The following is an 18,038-nucleotide window of genomic DNA, read 5'->3' as shown; positions in this document are numbered from 1 at the left end:
AACAACATTTAGTTAGTTACAACATTCAAAAATTTCGAACTGATGAAAAAAATGCACTGGTTCAGAAATTGAGGGAATTTGACCCCAATTGAATTTTATAATGTTTCCGGACACATTGTTTATATTTGCTACTGTGTTACACAATTCTCGGCTGCTGTCTGTATGTGTATGTACCCATTGAATTTTGTTATTTATATATTTCACAAATTTTTACTGTAATAATAAAACTTACCCTTTGCCTGGTGAGCCCCAAACAGTGGCAAATGCCAACGCAATGAATAACTAATAATGTACTGTCTAAACTCTACAAATAGCACGAGTGAAATTTGAGTCTGCCAGTATGGCAACCCAAGGGTCTTACTCTAGCCATTCCAATAAAATCATTTCCAAATGTACATTTCATGACCAGACTAGGGAATAGCGTTGTGAAATAAACATGAGGGTGGCACAAATACCTGATTTAACGGTACTTCACGCACATTAAATTCCAGAATCCAGGATTATTCACATCCACACACCAGATAGCAACAAATCCACAACCTTCCCTTGGCTGCCTCCCTAAGCTACTGATAATATGACACAAAATGGTATCCTCAATTCGGTCAGAAAAACGTGCTATTGATGAATGAGCGGAGGTGACATTGGGTTATGTTATCATTTAATGTAAATAATTGCTATAAACTGAAAACTGTACCACAGAGGACGATCATCATACAGATCAAATCACTCCCTATTCATTCGACTCTTATATTTTAAAACACTTTATTGAATGGTGTTGAAAACAGGAAATGAATTACTTGCCACTCATCATGTTTCCATGGAAACTGACTACTTGCATTTTTCTCATCTGTTACAGTTTTCTTAGCAACCATACTGAATACAGCAATATCGATAATCATGTGTGTTGTGGTTATTATTACATATGTATCCGCGATTACTTGCACCAGTGCGCATGCACACTAGTTGTATTTGCACTGCAGTGCAATATCGAAAACATTATTTATTGCATACCTGCATGCAAATGATATGCAAATGAGGATGCGATCATTCTTAATAGATAAAAGCATGTGATAGCATAGTGCCATTTTCACTGAAATTTGCTGTTTTGGATATTAAGCCTATGTAATAATAACAGAACCCCATGCCACATGAGTGCTAGTCTGGGTACTCAGGGAGTATTTGCATGCATGCTTGCAGTGTTTTCTGCTGCACTTTCACTTGCTACACTTGTGAAAGTGATGCTAAAGAAAACACTGTAAGCACTCATACAAATACCCTGAGTATGCTGCACTTGCACTCACATGTCATGGGGTTCTGTCATATTATGGTGGGTTTTTTTCAGGTATATTTCCATATGAAAGTTGCACAATTGCTGCAAACTTGCAAGTTGCACAAGCTGGCAACAAGCTTGCAGACAGCTTAGTCGAGTTGAAGATTGCAACAAGTTTGCAAGCCAGCCAGTGGAGTTTCAATGTCTACCCTACAAGCTTGTCACATCATGTACTTGTGATCCCCAGCAAGCTTGCAAGCCTCTGCAGTTATGAAATCTAGAAGGTTTCTCAGTCCTGCAAGCTTGTCACAAGCTTGGTTGGTTTTCAGTAATTTGAGTAAATATAGCATTGTTCTACTCAGACTTGTCATACACATGTATTTGTATATGAAGTCTCCACATAGCTATACACTCTCAGTAGTCAAGAACCTCTTAAAACTGACACTGTCAAATCTGTGATTAATGAGAAAGAGAGTGCATGCTAATGACTTTATCCATTATTAGTCATTAGTGACTTGACTCTATTCACATAATCCTCTTTTCTCTCACAGTAGTTTATTGATCAAATTCTCAGTTTTATCTACCTTTAATGATGCATTAACAATAATTAGCATCCACCCAATTTGATTGACACCGCCATTGACATACCATTGTAAGAAAATAAGTCTGTACATCAACACATGAAAATATGGAGGTTTATGATAATGAGACTGTTTCATATACTTCCAGTACATGTATATATTTTATGTATTTATCAGACTTCATTACTACACAAATCTCTTCTGTACTTTTTGACAACAATAACACTGATTCTACTATGTATACCATGCATGAGCCAGGTTCAACAAAAAATATGGAATATATACTCTGGTCACAACAATACGCATCTACATGTATGTCACCACAATGTGCATCTACATCACTGGTTCTGCTGTGTTCGAAATATGAGTCAAAACATTCAAAATAGCTGTTACTTTCCCCAATATTTTTTTTATATTACTGGTGCTGGTATAGTTATGTTATTCTCCAATATTTTTCTTTATTCAGCCGAAAACACTCATGACCTAAGGGTTGTCATTACTCTATTACAACAGGCAAAAAAAATCCCAAAGGGTATGAACTATGGTTCTGTTTTCAGAACCTCATCTAGCAACTTGTAGTGACAAAGCCCCTTAGGTCACTCGTATTTTCCTTTGCTAAAAGAAGAAAAATATTGGGGAATAATATCTAATTATTGTCTTTGGAGAGAAAACATGGATTATACCGGTATACCCTGGTCGTTCTATGTTACAGTACTTGTAAATATCTACATCACTACTTTTGCAATACTCAAAATATGAGTAAAAATTTTTCTAATCACCATTATTTTCTAGATTTTTCATAGATTAAGCTTGAGAAGATGTAATTACATACTATTATTCAATATTTTTCTTTCCTTCACGTGGTAAAATACTTATGACCAAGGGGTTAATCACTACAGGTCTTGTGACTCGTATTGACAAGGCCCCTTAGGTTACTTGTATTTTCCTTGGCTGAAAGAAGAAAAATATTGAGGGGGATAATATCTAAATAGTTAAAGTAAATAAAGACATAGTATGATCCTACCTGTAACAATAATTGCAATACATGCAACTTTCTCATTTATATTTTGTACTTGGGACAACAGAAATACTAAAAACAGAACCACAGTTCATACCCCTTTGGATTTTTTTTGCCTGCTTTGTTGTAATTTACATACTTCATGTGTATTTTAGGTAAGACACTTGACCCCTGACCTTTGACCTTCACTCTAAATGAATAATCTAGGTCATGCCCTCAGAAGTTTACAGTAATTTTGTACATTATTATCAATGTTGAAACATTTTGTTTTCTTCATTTGTGGTTAAATAAATCTTATAAAACGATATTAATAGAGGAGCACAAAGAAAATTAGGACTGCCAATAAAATCACGACAAAAAAAATTCAACATACCACAAAGCAGAATATTTCATCTCTTGCAAGATTTAGAATGAATGTTTGTGGCCTCTTCTTGGTCCAAAGTTAATTACAAATGAATTTTTTTTACTGCGAGTCAAACATGTTTTGGAAATAATCCAAAATTGTCCCTGATGATGGTGACAAGATGTCAATAAACATTCAGGATTCATTTCAAAATTATTTTGATTCCTTTCAGTAAAAATGTTCATACAGTTTAGGTAAGGTTTGGGGTGATCAAACCATCCAATATCAAACACAAAACATCAATTCAAATTTTCCATAAAATCAGGCAAATAAGGAAGTTAACAACTCTTGTAGTTTAGCAACTGATAAATCAATGACATTCTCCTTCTCATCAAATAAGTTGGTATTTATTTTCAGACGCTAAACTAATCAAAACCCCAAAACAAAAGATCAAGAAAGTTGTGGTAAAAATCGGGTCAGTGAGTTGAATATTAGGAAGTTGACCACACTTGTGTAGTTCAACAACCGATAAACTGAATGGCCCACTACATCAAATATGCTGGCATTTATTTATAGACGGTAAACCCGCTGTGACCTAATACCTGATAATGTTAAAGTCAACACAATCTGACAGCTAGGCAATCCATTTCATACCATGTCAGCAGAAATGACACAGATGTCAACCACAAGTTACACAATATTGGACAAATCCTCACAGACCTGGCTACATAAAGTAATTCTACTCATTCCCTGTGTTCATTTGACCTTTCCAGTCTAAAAGGCTTGAACTCTTACACTAAACCAAATACTCTCTCCCTTCATCTATAAATTCCTTCAAACTAGTGACCCTCACATACCATTTGCACTCACTGAGGTATGAACGACGAGCATGGAACAGCGCCCCCTTGTGGCAGGATGTCAATTTTTCAGAACTTTCACATTTTCACGCAGACAGGCAAACAAACATATTCTTATTTTGGCAAATGAAGATATCAATATAGGGGGTAAATCAGACAAAAAAGTGACAATTAACACAAATATTTTCTCCTTTTTTTTTATGCCTACCAGAATGAAAACTGCCACATACAAGTCAAACCTAAGTCAAACCCGCGTATCAAAATGTGTATACTTTTATTCTCTATTTCATATAATGATTAACGTTTCAATTTGTAGATTAATTCCTCATTTTGCTTTATCAGAGGTCACATTAACGCATTACTTGTGTGCATATTTGACACTGGGGATGCAATGTTTTGAATGTATGCGTCACTAGGGACATGTCATGGGGCTTTCCGTTAGTAAACATGTCTCTTCTTTCAAAAGGTAATGTATTTATATCAATACAAATACATTGCACTTTTTGCAAGGAAAAGGGTTTTCTGTCTAGCTACTCGTAGTGACAAGGCCACTTAGGTTCACTCATATTTTCCTTGGCTAATGAAGAAAAATCTTGGGGAATACTATTTACATGTACGTGTCTAATCCGTGGCTGTATAACCGCATTTAAGTATACACAAACAGTTGTTACGGCTCAGAAACCTAACACGAAGTAAGCTACAATAGAAACCAGCCTAAAGGAATGCCAGTGGGACCCTTAGTGAAATAAGAAACACAGACAGAAATACATGGTTGGTTGGACCTTAATATGAACAAGGTGTTACACAACACATGACAGATTTTCTACTGTACTGATTTGGGTACCGTAGAGATTTTGTTTTCACGGTGATAAGTTACATACAGGAAAATAAAGTATGATATAAACATACTTTACATAACATACTGGGAACCAATGTCAGTTTTACAAGAATTCTTCTTCTTTGTTATCAAGGGAAACTGACACGTGTTGGATTTTCACAAAAATCTAGAGTACATGTATAATAAGACCTTCCAGTGCATGATGTGAAATTTTGAATGTAACACCGATTTTTTTATTTAATCTTCTTACGCATTCCAACGCGAAGCAAGGTTGTAGGATCCTTGAAAACATACAAACCATTGACAAGTTACTTAACAGTGGTAAAAGTTCTGAGAAAGAACGCCTTGAAGTGAATTTCTAAATTGGCAGTAGGTGGGGAAGTGCTAGCTCCCTCGTGTACAACTTCAATATGTCCAATCAATGGTTCATGTATTCCTGGTTTTTGCCTTTCATAGCTGTTCCTATTAAATTAGATTCAGTGTATTGTTTCATTGTTCTAATGACATTATTGTGCCAACAATAGCTCCTTTGAAGATTTCATTCAATGTCTTAATCTGTTTCTTCTCAATGAATCAACAGTAAGCTTTGCAATAGTAAGGATTCCGACCTGACCTTCTGATTGAGAAATCACCCACTTAGTGCCAATCAACGACTTTTTCTCACTTTCCCATCAAAAGAAATACATCAACTGAAGGTTACCCTGGTGATATTTTTCCCAAAGTTGCAATTACAAGAGTTGAACACAACTTCTCTAAAGTCCCCCAAAAAACAATCACAGTTGGTCCGTCATTTGTCAAAATACAAAAGATGTGGTTAATTCATGCCATTGCATCAAAAGAAAATACACTGTAGTAAAGATCGAATGTTTTTTCTTTAGGTTTTCCTTCTTCTACATTGTACATCTTGCAACAAGGACTTTGGGCTGCTTCCACTTCTGTGTGTCATGATGTACATTTACGGACACCCAATTCTGAACTCTTTAAATCAGTTTGTGATAGCAACACACATCTTGTAGAAGGTCAGAAGCACTTTTCTCTTCTGTTATTTGATGTTTACTTATAAATCAAGCTATGTACATCATACTGTAAATAATGATGGTAAATTGTAGACCTACAAATCTAAGTACATTGACTGCTCTAAATGGAAAATCTGAATCAGGTATTAAAATCCCCTCTTGTTCAACCGTTTGTGTACAAACAAATACTCCTTGGTAGAAAGAAGACTTTAAGTTACAGCGGATCACTTTACTATTGTTCATCACTGGGTTACCACTGAACATATCTGTCACCATCATTGTCAAGATAACATTGGGGTTTATAAACAACTTTGGTGACATTAGACCTTTCTGGATAAACTAAACTTGTAAATTTATTCACAGATGACACTAGATAGTTTGATTTAGAAATCTTGTAAGTTAAAATACAAACAAAACCTGCTACAAAAGTGGGTCACATATATAGGTTAAGGTTACTCTACTTCAACTAAGATACATGTACCCAAGTTTGTAATATTTAAATATTGGTTCCGACAAACGACGTAACCTTCATGCATCCTTGGACTCACTACAAGTACCAAATACTAATTCCCAACAACGCATATTACATACTTACTCCACCGCTAGCTACATGTATAACTCAAAGAAAATTGGAATTAAAGTTATATAAAACTGAACAACAGAAAATACAAAATACAAACTGATGCTAGGCAACAATATCTTGCCATAGTCCAAGTTACTTAGAGCTACAATATTATTTGATGAATCTTGGTTACAGTTAAAATTTAAAGTCATTGATATGCATATTATTGGTTTGTATTAATTATTAGTAAACATGTTATTAACACTACAAATCAGTTATAATAACAATAATAGTAATGTTAGTTTATATAGTCCTTACCAACACTGTGCTTAAAGTGCCTTACAATTATTGCCCCGGCATGGACCTATAATGGCACAATAGCACTTTCTAAACTCCCAGGAGAACATACAATCTAATATAGAATCTCAGCATATTAGTCTGGATGCCAATGTGGTCTCTAAATTCTAATGAAGTGTGAGTGGAGGTGTAAATGTAACAATACTGTATAGGAACTAGACTGTGAGTGGAGGTGTAAATGTAACAATACTGTATAGGAACTAGACTAAAGCGTATCAACTTCAATTTAAAATCATTGAAGTCAATAGATGTACATGTATGCTTAGATTCTAGCTAAATACAATCCACTGAGAACAGTTTCACTACAGATTCTAAAGATATATTTGACTTTTCAGCGTGAATGACTTTTCTAGGAACCTGCCTACCCTGGAATTCACACTGCACTAGCTTGGTATCTAACTATGTAAAGACACACATAGTTTGAACTTCTGTTTTCAAATGGTTCCCGGTTTGAACACTTTACTGTAAATAATATTACATTTCAATTCTGTGCATCATGGAAAGTACAGACATCAAGCATGACACAGAAAGATAAAATCCAAAGTGTAAATATTGTCAACATTATTGTCAACATATATACATTTGTATGAACAATTTACACAATAAAAAGTTATTGGCTTGGTAATGGTATCCATGTATGTGGTTGTCAGCAAATAAAACAATGGAAATGTCTTGAAATTTGAAATGGACATGGTTCCAAGCAACTACATGTAGGTTGCAATGTACGTGTGAACGCTTGTATGAAGTGATTGATCCAATAGTCAACATAGGCTTAAACTTTCCCACCCAAATAATCAATCAAAAGATATTACAAACTGCCTAACAAATTACTTCATAACAGGTTGTCGCTATATGATTACACACACACACCCTGCTTTGACGGTTGTTTACACATTTGGTGCCAACATGTTCTGACCTTCAACTTCAAAATTTATTTGCTGATAAATTGTTTGTAAAGGAGGGAAAGAGAAGAGAATCGTTAAAGTTTTATTTCTAACCTTCAACACTGTAACCTAATTATTTGATATTGACCTACATTTGTACTGAGATACTGAAAACGTAAATATATCCTTAGGTGATTGGTGACATTTTGTTGAATGGAAGTCTTGAATGTCTGATTTCAAACGACATCTTTACTGACCCTGATTCCACTTATATACAGTGTACATGAACCATAATAATCTTGTCATTTTTCACATTCTTTTTGGAACTAGAGGACCTGGCTTTCCAAAGCTGTCAAAAAGGTACTTCTACACGTACAAATTGACTTCCTTGTGTCATTATAGTTCCTGCTTGCACAGGAGTAATTTGGGATTCAATTCTGTCATTGTCCCATTAAAATTTCTTCATAGAAAAAGGTGAGAGACAGGGTCTAGTCCCAACTTACTCTGTCTGCAAATATTTGCAATAGGATTATTGTTACACATGTTAATCAATGCGATATCATCCCTTATTCTTGCAAGCCAATATAAATATTGTAATTGTTCATCTTTCAGAAAATTTTTGTCATGAAAGTTTAGGTGAGAACTCATAGGCCTATACTATTAGAGTTCGCCTCAAAATCATATAGATAGTGACTGTGTACATCTTATCATATTTCCCTTCTTTGTTACCATGGTTCCAAAACCTCACCAAAATGAATAGACAATAAGATTCATCATGTTGTTCAGCCCTGTCAGACTTCTAGTAATTGATAGCTTGGAATGAATGTCCTATCTTACAAACTACTAAAAGAATTGACTAAGAGACGTAACTCTGCCTTATCATTTTACAGTCAGCAGTGATGGTATTATCAAGGAACTGACCCTCAGCAATTTGTCCCTACATCTAACATATCACTAATATTTACAGTGACATTTTCCATACATCTATCAGTTTTGAGTTCTTCTCAACTCCGTAGTCATACACAAAAACCCTGTAAGTGTCACTGAGTGCATATACCATAAATCCTCTGAGAGGGAGTATCTTTGTTTACAAACAACCAAGACCACTATATAGACTATCATATATGATACAGCTATCTAGTTGATACTCTGGAAACCAATTTTTTTTCTATTTTCATTTTTTAAATTTTATACAGTAATACTATCTATGTACTAGGCGTTGCCATCAAGTAATTGGAACATGTTGAAGTCATTCCAGTGAAAATGAAGGTATCATTTTGCTGCGGAAGTAATTTAAGGTGGCTTGAAAATTGTAATTGTACACACATGGTATTAAATAAGAAATGGGGTGTGGTATCAACATTTCTAGTTTTGGTCTGTCACATTGTACTATGATAAATCTTTTGTTACACGACCCAGAGTTCTAGTAACCTGTGAGTAACATGTTGCCATAATCCAGGTCTTGACAAATACAAAGTTTCTAGATAAGGAGATAAGGAGATCATGATATTTGTGATGTCATCACATGCGGTTTTCCCATAAACCCTTGCAGGAAATATCCCAAATGACTGAACACATGTCAAGTACAGTAGAGCATCTTTACAAGATTTCAAAGAGGAGTTAAAGTTACAGAGATGCTATTTTACTACCCAAAATCAAACATAAGTTGATAGCAGTAACCATTTACATGTACAACTTCAAGTGTACTAACAACAGAAATAAGCGTCACTGACTTTTCCTTTCTGGTTAAGTACTAACCGTTATCATTTTAAAAATATTTTTTCATGAAAAACACAACACATGTGTATTAAGAAAAGTTGCAAACAACACAGATAAATAAATAGATAGATAAAATTATGAATACATGCAGTCATGTGCTATACTGTAGCCCAGAGACTTGGCTACATGTATATGTATGTGGTTCAATATACAGGCTTGACCAAGAGACTTGGTTATCTGGCTTGACATACTGGTGCAACACATACATGTATGTACAGGCTGTTCTTGTAAATGACACTGTAAATCAAGCTAACTCTCTGGGCTCTGTTCTACATCAAACAATATAGAATTTCCTGGCTGGTGCCAATCGTAAGAATGGATATCTCCTCTCCTCTCCTCTCCTCTCCTCTCCTCTCCCACCCATCCCTTCTCTTTTCCGCTTCTCTCCTTTCCTCTCCTTCCCTTCCCCTACGCTCCCTTCCCCTCCACTTCCATTCCTTTTGTCCTTTCCTGTCCTTTCCTTTCCATAATCATCACCTTCAGCATTCTCGCACCATTCAATTGAATGATTACAAGTCAAGCAGAAACTATCAAAATAATGTACAAAACCAATGATTTCAGTGATTCAAGTGACCCAGTAGCATATTGAAATTCTTAGATTTAGAAATTGGATCCTGAACTGCTGTTAACACAATTTCCAAAACATGACCTTTCTTCAACTTTACCTTGCAGCTCCCAACAACAAGACCAGAACGATGTAATCTACGACCTTTCTAAGTCATTAAAAATTACAAACTTTGCTTGAGGTCTATTCTCCTTAAATGCGAATTTAGTGAAAATTCTTCCAATGGCAAAAGATCACGACATGGACGTCTCAAGATGTGCAAATATGTAGATTGTTTTTTAGTTTTACTGTTGCTTTTTTCTTAATTAAATATGGTTGTGAATTGGGTATCTATTTTAGATTTATAATTAATAAAACAAATTTATTATATTTTTGACTCGAAAAAACAATATGAAATAACACAGGCCAAATCTATGTTTGCATTACATAAACTGCAAAAACTAACAAGTGTGTAACGAGTTCCTTATTGTATATGCAGAGGAAGTGATTAGTCACAAAACTAGGTAAGTTTATAAGTAATCCATTTAAAGTACAAAATTAATAAGCTTCTATCTATGCATAGTGATGTTTCAATACACTGGGAAGTAACATATGAATGCATTGATTGGATATGATATAGAGACCACCTTAAAAGTACAGTTAAATGAAACATTTCAAAAAAATCCTTCAAATGATCATTACCTCTTTCTCAGGGTGTGAAAGTATATACATTTCATTTTGAGTTTGACTCCTATTTTTTCCTGTACATGTGGGTTAACACCAACAACTAGTTGAAAATATATATATTATGAGAAGTATGACTTAATAATATGGGAAGTAAAAGAGCCACACACTGACTTAACATGACCACCGTATGTAAATGTGAAGAGAATGAGAATAAATTTCTCCAACAGTAAATTTCTCCAACAGTAAATGATCATAATACCGCTCGACCTGATCTCAAGTATGTACTTCATGTTTAGTTTTTAGTGTTGTTTTCAGCCCTTAGGCTAACACCAGAAACTTGTTGAAAACCCTGAGTAGTATGGAAGTGTCCAATCTCGGACATAACACATAACTCAGATGACGGAAATGAGAACATAAAGATACTTCAAGTCAACTATAAGCATACATTACTTGTAAGAACCTCTCTTTAAAAGTAGGCTACACTTCAAAGAAGAAATTCTAGAAAAATAAACATCATCAATTTGTTAATATACCTTTACTACAAAAATTAAACAATTTTTTTTTCAAATGAAAATCTGTGTCACCACCCTGCAAGTTATAAAAATTCTACATTAACATATTATCCTTCCACTTTTGAGTAAAAAATGACTATACACTTAGTTAATTTGTAGTATTAATTAATCACTATTTTGTCAGTGTTGTTTTAAAAAACAAGGTAGATTAATTCAACCTGCACTCACTGCAACTGTAACATTTTTTCATCAAATAAAATTTTTTTTTGTAAATTGGTCAATTCCCAATTAAAAGCTATTGTATCTGTTAGTGATAATTAGTGGTCAATATTAACTGTAGGTGAAGTAGTGGCAAGTTAAGAAAAAGCTTGGTTTTGAATCAGTCAATATGTTAAAACTGCACTTGTTTGTAACTGATGTATCATTTTTCAATCAGACAACCACAATATATTGACTGAAAAATGTTAACGAGTGATTGATACTATCCATATTAAGACAGAAACAGGTTGAAATTATGATTACCATTGAGAGAAAATTTTTGGGTGTCCAATTATTATGAATTATTATGACATATATACACACACACACATACACATACACACACATACATACATACACACACACACAAATACACAGACATACACACATACACACACACATACACACACACATACACATACACACACACACATACATACATACACACACAAATACACACACAAATACACAGACATATATGCATACACACACATATACACACACACACACACACACACACACACACACACACACACACACACACACACACACACACACACAATTACATATATTTTCTATGATTCATTTCTTTAACCAACTGACTAACCTATCCACCATGTTTAACATCAACAAGACAAATAAAATTCAAAAGTGTCACCCTATTAAAGCCATGACCTTGTACTTATACAAGATAACTGTACACAAAGAGATCATGGATGTCAAATATTAATCTCAGCATTATGGAATTTACAGATATGAGCAAATCTCTTGTCAGGTGTTGGACTGATAAAACTAACTATCTTATCAAATGATCTTAATTAAGGCATTACTAAGTTTTGATGTGTACAGTGCTATGTTAGCCTATCTGTAGACTTGAGAACGGCTATCACTACATTATTCTGCTATCCTAACTGACATTTTGAACTGAATTTTTGAATTTTCACTCCAGGAACATGTAGGCTAGTGGTATGTAGCCATTGAATGGACAACATACTGAGAATCCAGTGGTGTAGATTTTTGGCTCTAACCTTTCCGTGTAGGTGAAAACCAAAAATCCACACAGAAGTAGACTCTAGGCTATATAAGTTACATACATGTGTATATGTTATCCAGTGTCCTAGCTGTAAATATAATTTGGGGAGGAAGAATAAAATAAGTGTGAAGGTTAGACTAAAAGTTTATTATTAGACTCCAAACTAAGGAAAACAGGGTAAACAAGGAAGGAAATTAATTGCAACTTAAACTTGCAATTTGCACAGATTTCCATACCTTGCATCATGTAATGTAAGTTCAGAATTGAACTCATGTGGGGAGGGGTACTCTTATAGAAAGGTACATGGCCAAATGTGTCACTTTTTAACACAAAAAATCCTGAAACATTTGTCAACTTTTCATCTGAAAATTCTCTAATAATGGGTTGACATTCAGCACAGCAAAAGTCATAATGCTTTAGAACGGTAACTGACCATATGATAGTGACTAACAATGGGCCTGGGTTTGGTTTTTTTTGGGTTTTTTTTTTGTTTTTTGTTTTGTTTTTTTTTTTTGGGGGGGGGGTTCGTTGTTCTTTTTTTATTAATTTTCTAACAATCACAAATGATATATATACAATTGAATAAAAAGACTGACAAAGCAGAAACAACAACATTAAGAATGAAGCTTCACTTTGTTTTCATTTTTCTGTCACTCAACACAAAACTTTTTGTAATTGATATTTGTTTTAGCTATATTGTATTCAAATTTATATTTAGTTTTCAACGTTCTCATGAATTGGAATTCTATTTTTGCTTTAACTACTGGGCCTGTTTCTGGATTATGTATGAGTAGATGTTTTGAACTATAGGCCACATGCATACATCTCCCCCCCCCCTCCCCCCTCCCTCCTCCTCCTATCCCAGTCTGAAAATTTGTGGATACCCCATCCCCATCCCCTACCGACAGAAGATTACAATGGGATCATTCTTTTGTTACAGACAAACTTTTTATAAAGCTATGCCAGGAAACTGTTTATCATCTGAGCTAGGCCTTACACCACAAGGCTAGCACACATATCATTCCATTCATGTCAACTCACATTATTTAATATAGTAGGCAGTGATAATGTAACTATTCAGGTTCTAAGTGACCATGATCAGAACGATGACTCTGAACTCCTAAAACTGCAAAATCAAATTCCTCAGACATCACTACAGAATCCAATATCCATTGTTCACATCACAACAAAACAAATTCTTTCAACAACCATTGTTTTATTTTACAACTTCACACTCCCATAAAACATGGCCCTTTTCTGACACACTTTAATCACTTCTACATGTACACATTGGAATCTAGTATTTATCCTTGAGGACAGGAAATAACCACAATCATTGCACAGTGCCATAATAACAGTTGTACTAAAAACCTAACTGTGCAGAGCTCTATAAAACATACCAACCTTGACACAATTGGTAGACAAGGATATCCTGGCAACTGTCAAACTTACAGACTACCGGTAAATGTTTTTTGTCTGGTTTTGTGAGTAGGGGTTGCACAAAATTTATCCCATACATTACCACTGTAGTACTAAATTAAGGTAGGATGAACCTCGCGGGAAAAAATTCACTGAAAATTAAAGTTCTTAACAGCTCCGGAGTCCCTAAATTTTGCTAGTTTCTAGTCTTTTAAATAAATAAAAAAATTGGGGTCCACCATCTTATTTTCAAGGAAATCAACAACATTTTATTTTCCTTATTTGGCAGCCATATTGGATTCTAAAATAACTAAATTTTGATATCATTTTGTCCTCATTTGTAAAAGATTGATAAATGTGTAAAATGCTTATTAGTGTATGTACAATAACAAACTTTTTTACACATTTTTTAGCTGTTTGCAATACACTGAATCAAAAACAGGGACTTGGTCTATGTTGTTTCACATTGATTTTTCAAGTAGGAAGCCATCATAAAATTGTTTTATAAATCCAAAATCCAATATAAATACCCAATCCTCATCCATATGGCCACTTTGTACACATCATATGTTATTAACTTACATGTACATGTATGTCACTGTGTAATGCTGTCAAAAAGAAAATATCCCAAAAGTTTTTATTCATATGAATATTTACTTTGGCTTAGTAGTAATTGATTCTGTACCCTATACTATTTACTTAGCATACTGAAATGTCCTTGGTGGTGGACAGGCATGCCAAATTAACATGCCACAAGTGGGGATGACCTCAAAGTATACATTATTACAAACTACATGTAATTGTTATTATAAGAAAACAGATTGTCTGGTGTATGCTGACTAATTTGATATTTACAATCGGTTAAAGAATTCTAAAAACTCATATTCCAAATTATTCTCAATACATTTATTTTGTTCTTATATCGTTATTAACATTTTAAAAATTGCAATATTTACCAACTTTTCATCAGATACCGATGGGTTTTGTCACTGTCATCAACTCGTATAGACAAGTCCCTTTATGGTATTCATATTTTCTTTAACTGACTAAAGAACATATTGAGGAAGAATATCCAACAATTTCAGGTTCTTGAAGACTTGAAAGTACACAGTGGTACAGAATAAGACATGGCAGCTGGTAAATAGATACTTTATCACTGTACATGTCTTGTCTATATACAGGCAAGGTTATGGCAGAAGTGATTTAGGTTGACAGCTTGGAATTTTCTAAATCCTGAAAATATGTTTTTTCTAATCCTTATGGTGTCATATTTAAACAGCTTCATAAAAGTCCATGCTATGAACGCAAAACTGTTAAATGCACATGTAAATGTGTATCTATGAACCCTTCAGGATAGACCCAGGATAGGCGAGGAAACTCCTAATGAAATTGAGAGATGCATAATTTGATGGAAAATTTGATAGACTGTGAGTAACTCTGAAAAATAACTACAAAATGCTGGCAGAGTAGAGAAAATTTGAAGTTATTTGCGTGATCTGTGCAATGTATCATGTCTGTATGAACTGACTCAGATGGCAATCACCTTTCCTACATCATGGTGGGAAAGAGAGCTTGTAACAACATCATACCGTATTAGGCCTATGCTGTGTATACAATGTATTACCTACAATGTAATGCAGAGTCTTTTTGGCAATGATACAAATGTAATTCCAAACAGTTTTACATTATCTGTGAGGGAAGGTTAAGTTTTGATATCTGTCTGTTGTGTCTGTCTGTCTGTCTGTCTGTGTCATAATTTTCTCAAAAACAGCCTACCCATTTCAAACAAAATTTGGTACAAACATTTTTGTAGTTTTGGGTAATGGATATTGGCTAAAACTGATTAGGTTTAGGTAAATGTATTAGGAATATTAATGATGCATTTGCTTTAATAATTTGTCATTAATTATTATTGTAGCTATTCTTGATGTTGATCTTGTTGGTGTTGTTGGTGTTGTTGTTGTTGCTGCTGCTGTTGTTGTTGTTGTTGTTGTTGTTGTTGTTGTTGTTGTTGTTGTTGTAAATTCACATCTAGTCAGATTTCATACTTTGAATTGATGCAAGAACCATTGGAGTAACTAGATATCTTTGCAAGATCATTCCAGAAATCTAAAGTAATACCTCACTATCTTCTCATATCTCTCTCTGATAGTGATAGTAAAAACAGATACACAGCCACCATCATTTTAATATTTTACATTCCTGTTTTGAAATCGAAACCTTCTCATGTATTAGTATAGATCGTGTGATGAACAAGTGTAAATCCTTGCTAAGTCTTGGGTGATGGGGTCCTTGCTAATAACCACAACTTACAAGGGCCATGAATTTAAGAATGCCACACTCACTTCACTATATAGCATAGTACATGCATTAGTAATGATAATTGAAATGTCAATAATTGACAGTTGTTTATCATTGCTGTTCACAATCCTAGATGCAATATAAATGTAAACATTGGCTCTGAGAGCATTTTTATGCTTTTAATATTACTTCATTACATTTCAAATAACATTTTTATGATTCAACAAAGAAAACACATGTTATTTTAATAATTGAAAGAATAAAAGTTAGAGGAACAAATAATTTTTTAAGGAGAAAATTTGTTTCGCAGTTATTTGATAACTAATTGTGGAGTTACATGCATGCATGTATACCAAACCACCCCTGACCCCCATCCCCACCCACACACACACTCACACCACCAACCTCCTGTTAGCACACTAGTCAAATATGCAAGATGTGACCAAGCAATGGGACAAGATATGAAATCATGAATAGTTTGAGTTGAACTTGTAGTAATACAACTAATGATTTCCCACATGACATTGACACTGACAGTCACCTTTGACCTTAGACAACATACACTAATAAACATTACATAATGAATGAATTTTTGTATAATGAACTATCACAATACTGTAATAATAACTGGCAAATCAAAAATACTTGTTATGCAAATTAGATAACTCCAACCTGCAAAACAAGGGTCCACCTCAGGACATTACATTTCTTTATTCTGAACAAATGTCAAACTCAAACAGGAATGTAGTAGTAGTCAAGAGACTTGTTGGTGCCAGTACATGTATACATCAGGTAAACATCAGCTAACCAAGTCTCTGTGCTCGAACTGTAGGAATTCACTACTAACAAAACTGAGACTTGCATGTATAATAGACATGTAGACATCATTTATTACAAAATAATACTAACACAGTAATGGCTGAGTCATTAATGGTTGAATGATGGTTACAGTGGTCAGCTTGGAATCTGCAGGTTGCAGGTTTGAGCCTCATCCCTGGCTAAAGTCCTCGAGCAAGATCTGAACCACAACTGTGCCCCAGTCAACCCAGCTGTATAGTATAATTGAGTATCTGGTAGGATAGAGGTTGCAATGTGAATGCTTTAATCCTATGCACTTATAAAGGCTGCAAAGGATTGTATGCTCCTCAGGGAGTTGAGGAAGTATAAAGGGGAACTGTTCCGCTTTAAATTTAAGGGGTAATAACTGTTGGTACCTGGAGCTCTCTGGAGGACAGGCGCATTGTATTTATACACTGTGACTTTATTAATATTACCGCAAATTGAAACTGAACAGCTATGAGTTGATATTTGAACAATGACAATAGTTTGTTTCCAAAAGGGAGTACAGAATGTTTTAACGCCACATGATACAGAGTCCAACCACTCCTTACTTTATTTTCTTTACTTGAGTTTATAAAAACATTCTGGGTGGTTTTGTTTTGGGGATAAAAAGACTGCTGTTAGTAAACTAACTCCCTAGTTACTGGCTACATGTAGTTATTTAGACAGCTGATATCATACCTATCAACTTATAGTACAGCTTTTACTGAATTCTTAGGGGATATATAGAAAGGTAACAACATTTCATACAAAACCACACAGTCTCTCACTTCCAAGGTATATGTGGACAAAGCTTCTATGTGTAGAATAACATCTCCATATTTCAAACTAACCCTGTGGTCATATTCATAAATTAAAAATCCAAAATAAATAGCAAATCCTCATGTGGTCACTTTAAAGGCTATCTTTCTATCCTGGTTCATAATGGTTACTGATATC

At 34.4% G+C, this 18,038-nt stretch overlaps 1 protein-coding gene across 16 annotated transcripts in view; it reads right to left on the bottom strand.

Annotated features, from left to right (window-relative positions):
- LOC144451989 (uncharacterized) overlaps nucleotides 1-18,038 on the bottom strand; it is a 148,205-nt gene that overhangs the window by 126,953 nt on the left and 3,214 nt on the right. Inside the window, exon 1 of one of the 16 annotated variants that reach the window (XM_078142945.1) lies at nucleotides 456-570. The exons of the other annotated variants lie outside the window; for them this stretch is intronic. The gene's annotated coding sequence lies outside the window, so the exon portion shown is untranslated. Of the gene's footprint in view, nucleotides 1-455; nucleotides 571-18,038 lie in introns of those variants that run through there. 16 annotated transcript variants of the gene reach the window in all.

This window comes from Glandiceps talaboti, chromosome 22, assembly GCF_964340395.1.
Source record: "Glandiceps talaboti chromosome 22, keGlaTala1.1, whole genome shotgun sequence".
Classification (NCBI taxonomy): Eukaryota; Metazoa; Hemichordata; class Enteropneusta; family Spengelidae; genus Glandiceps; species Glandiceps talaboti.
The sequence above is the reverse complement of the archived record's forward strand: the minus strand, read 5'-3'. Positions and strand labels throughout refer to the sequence as shown.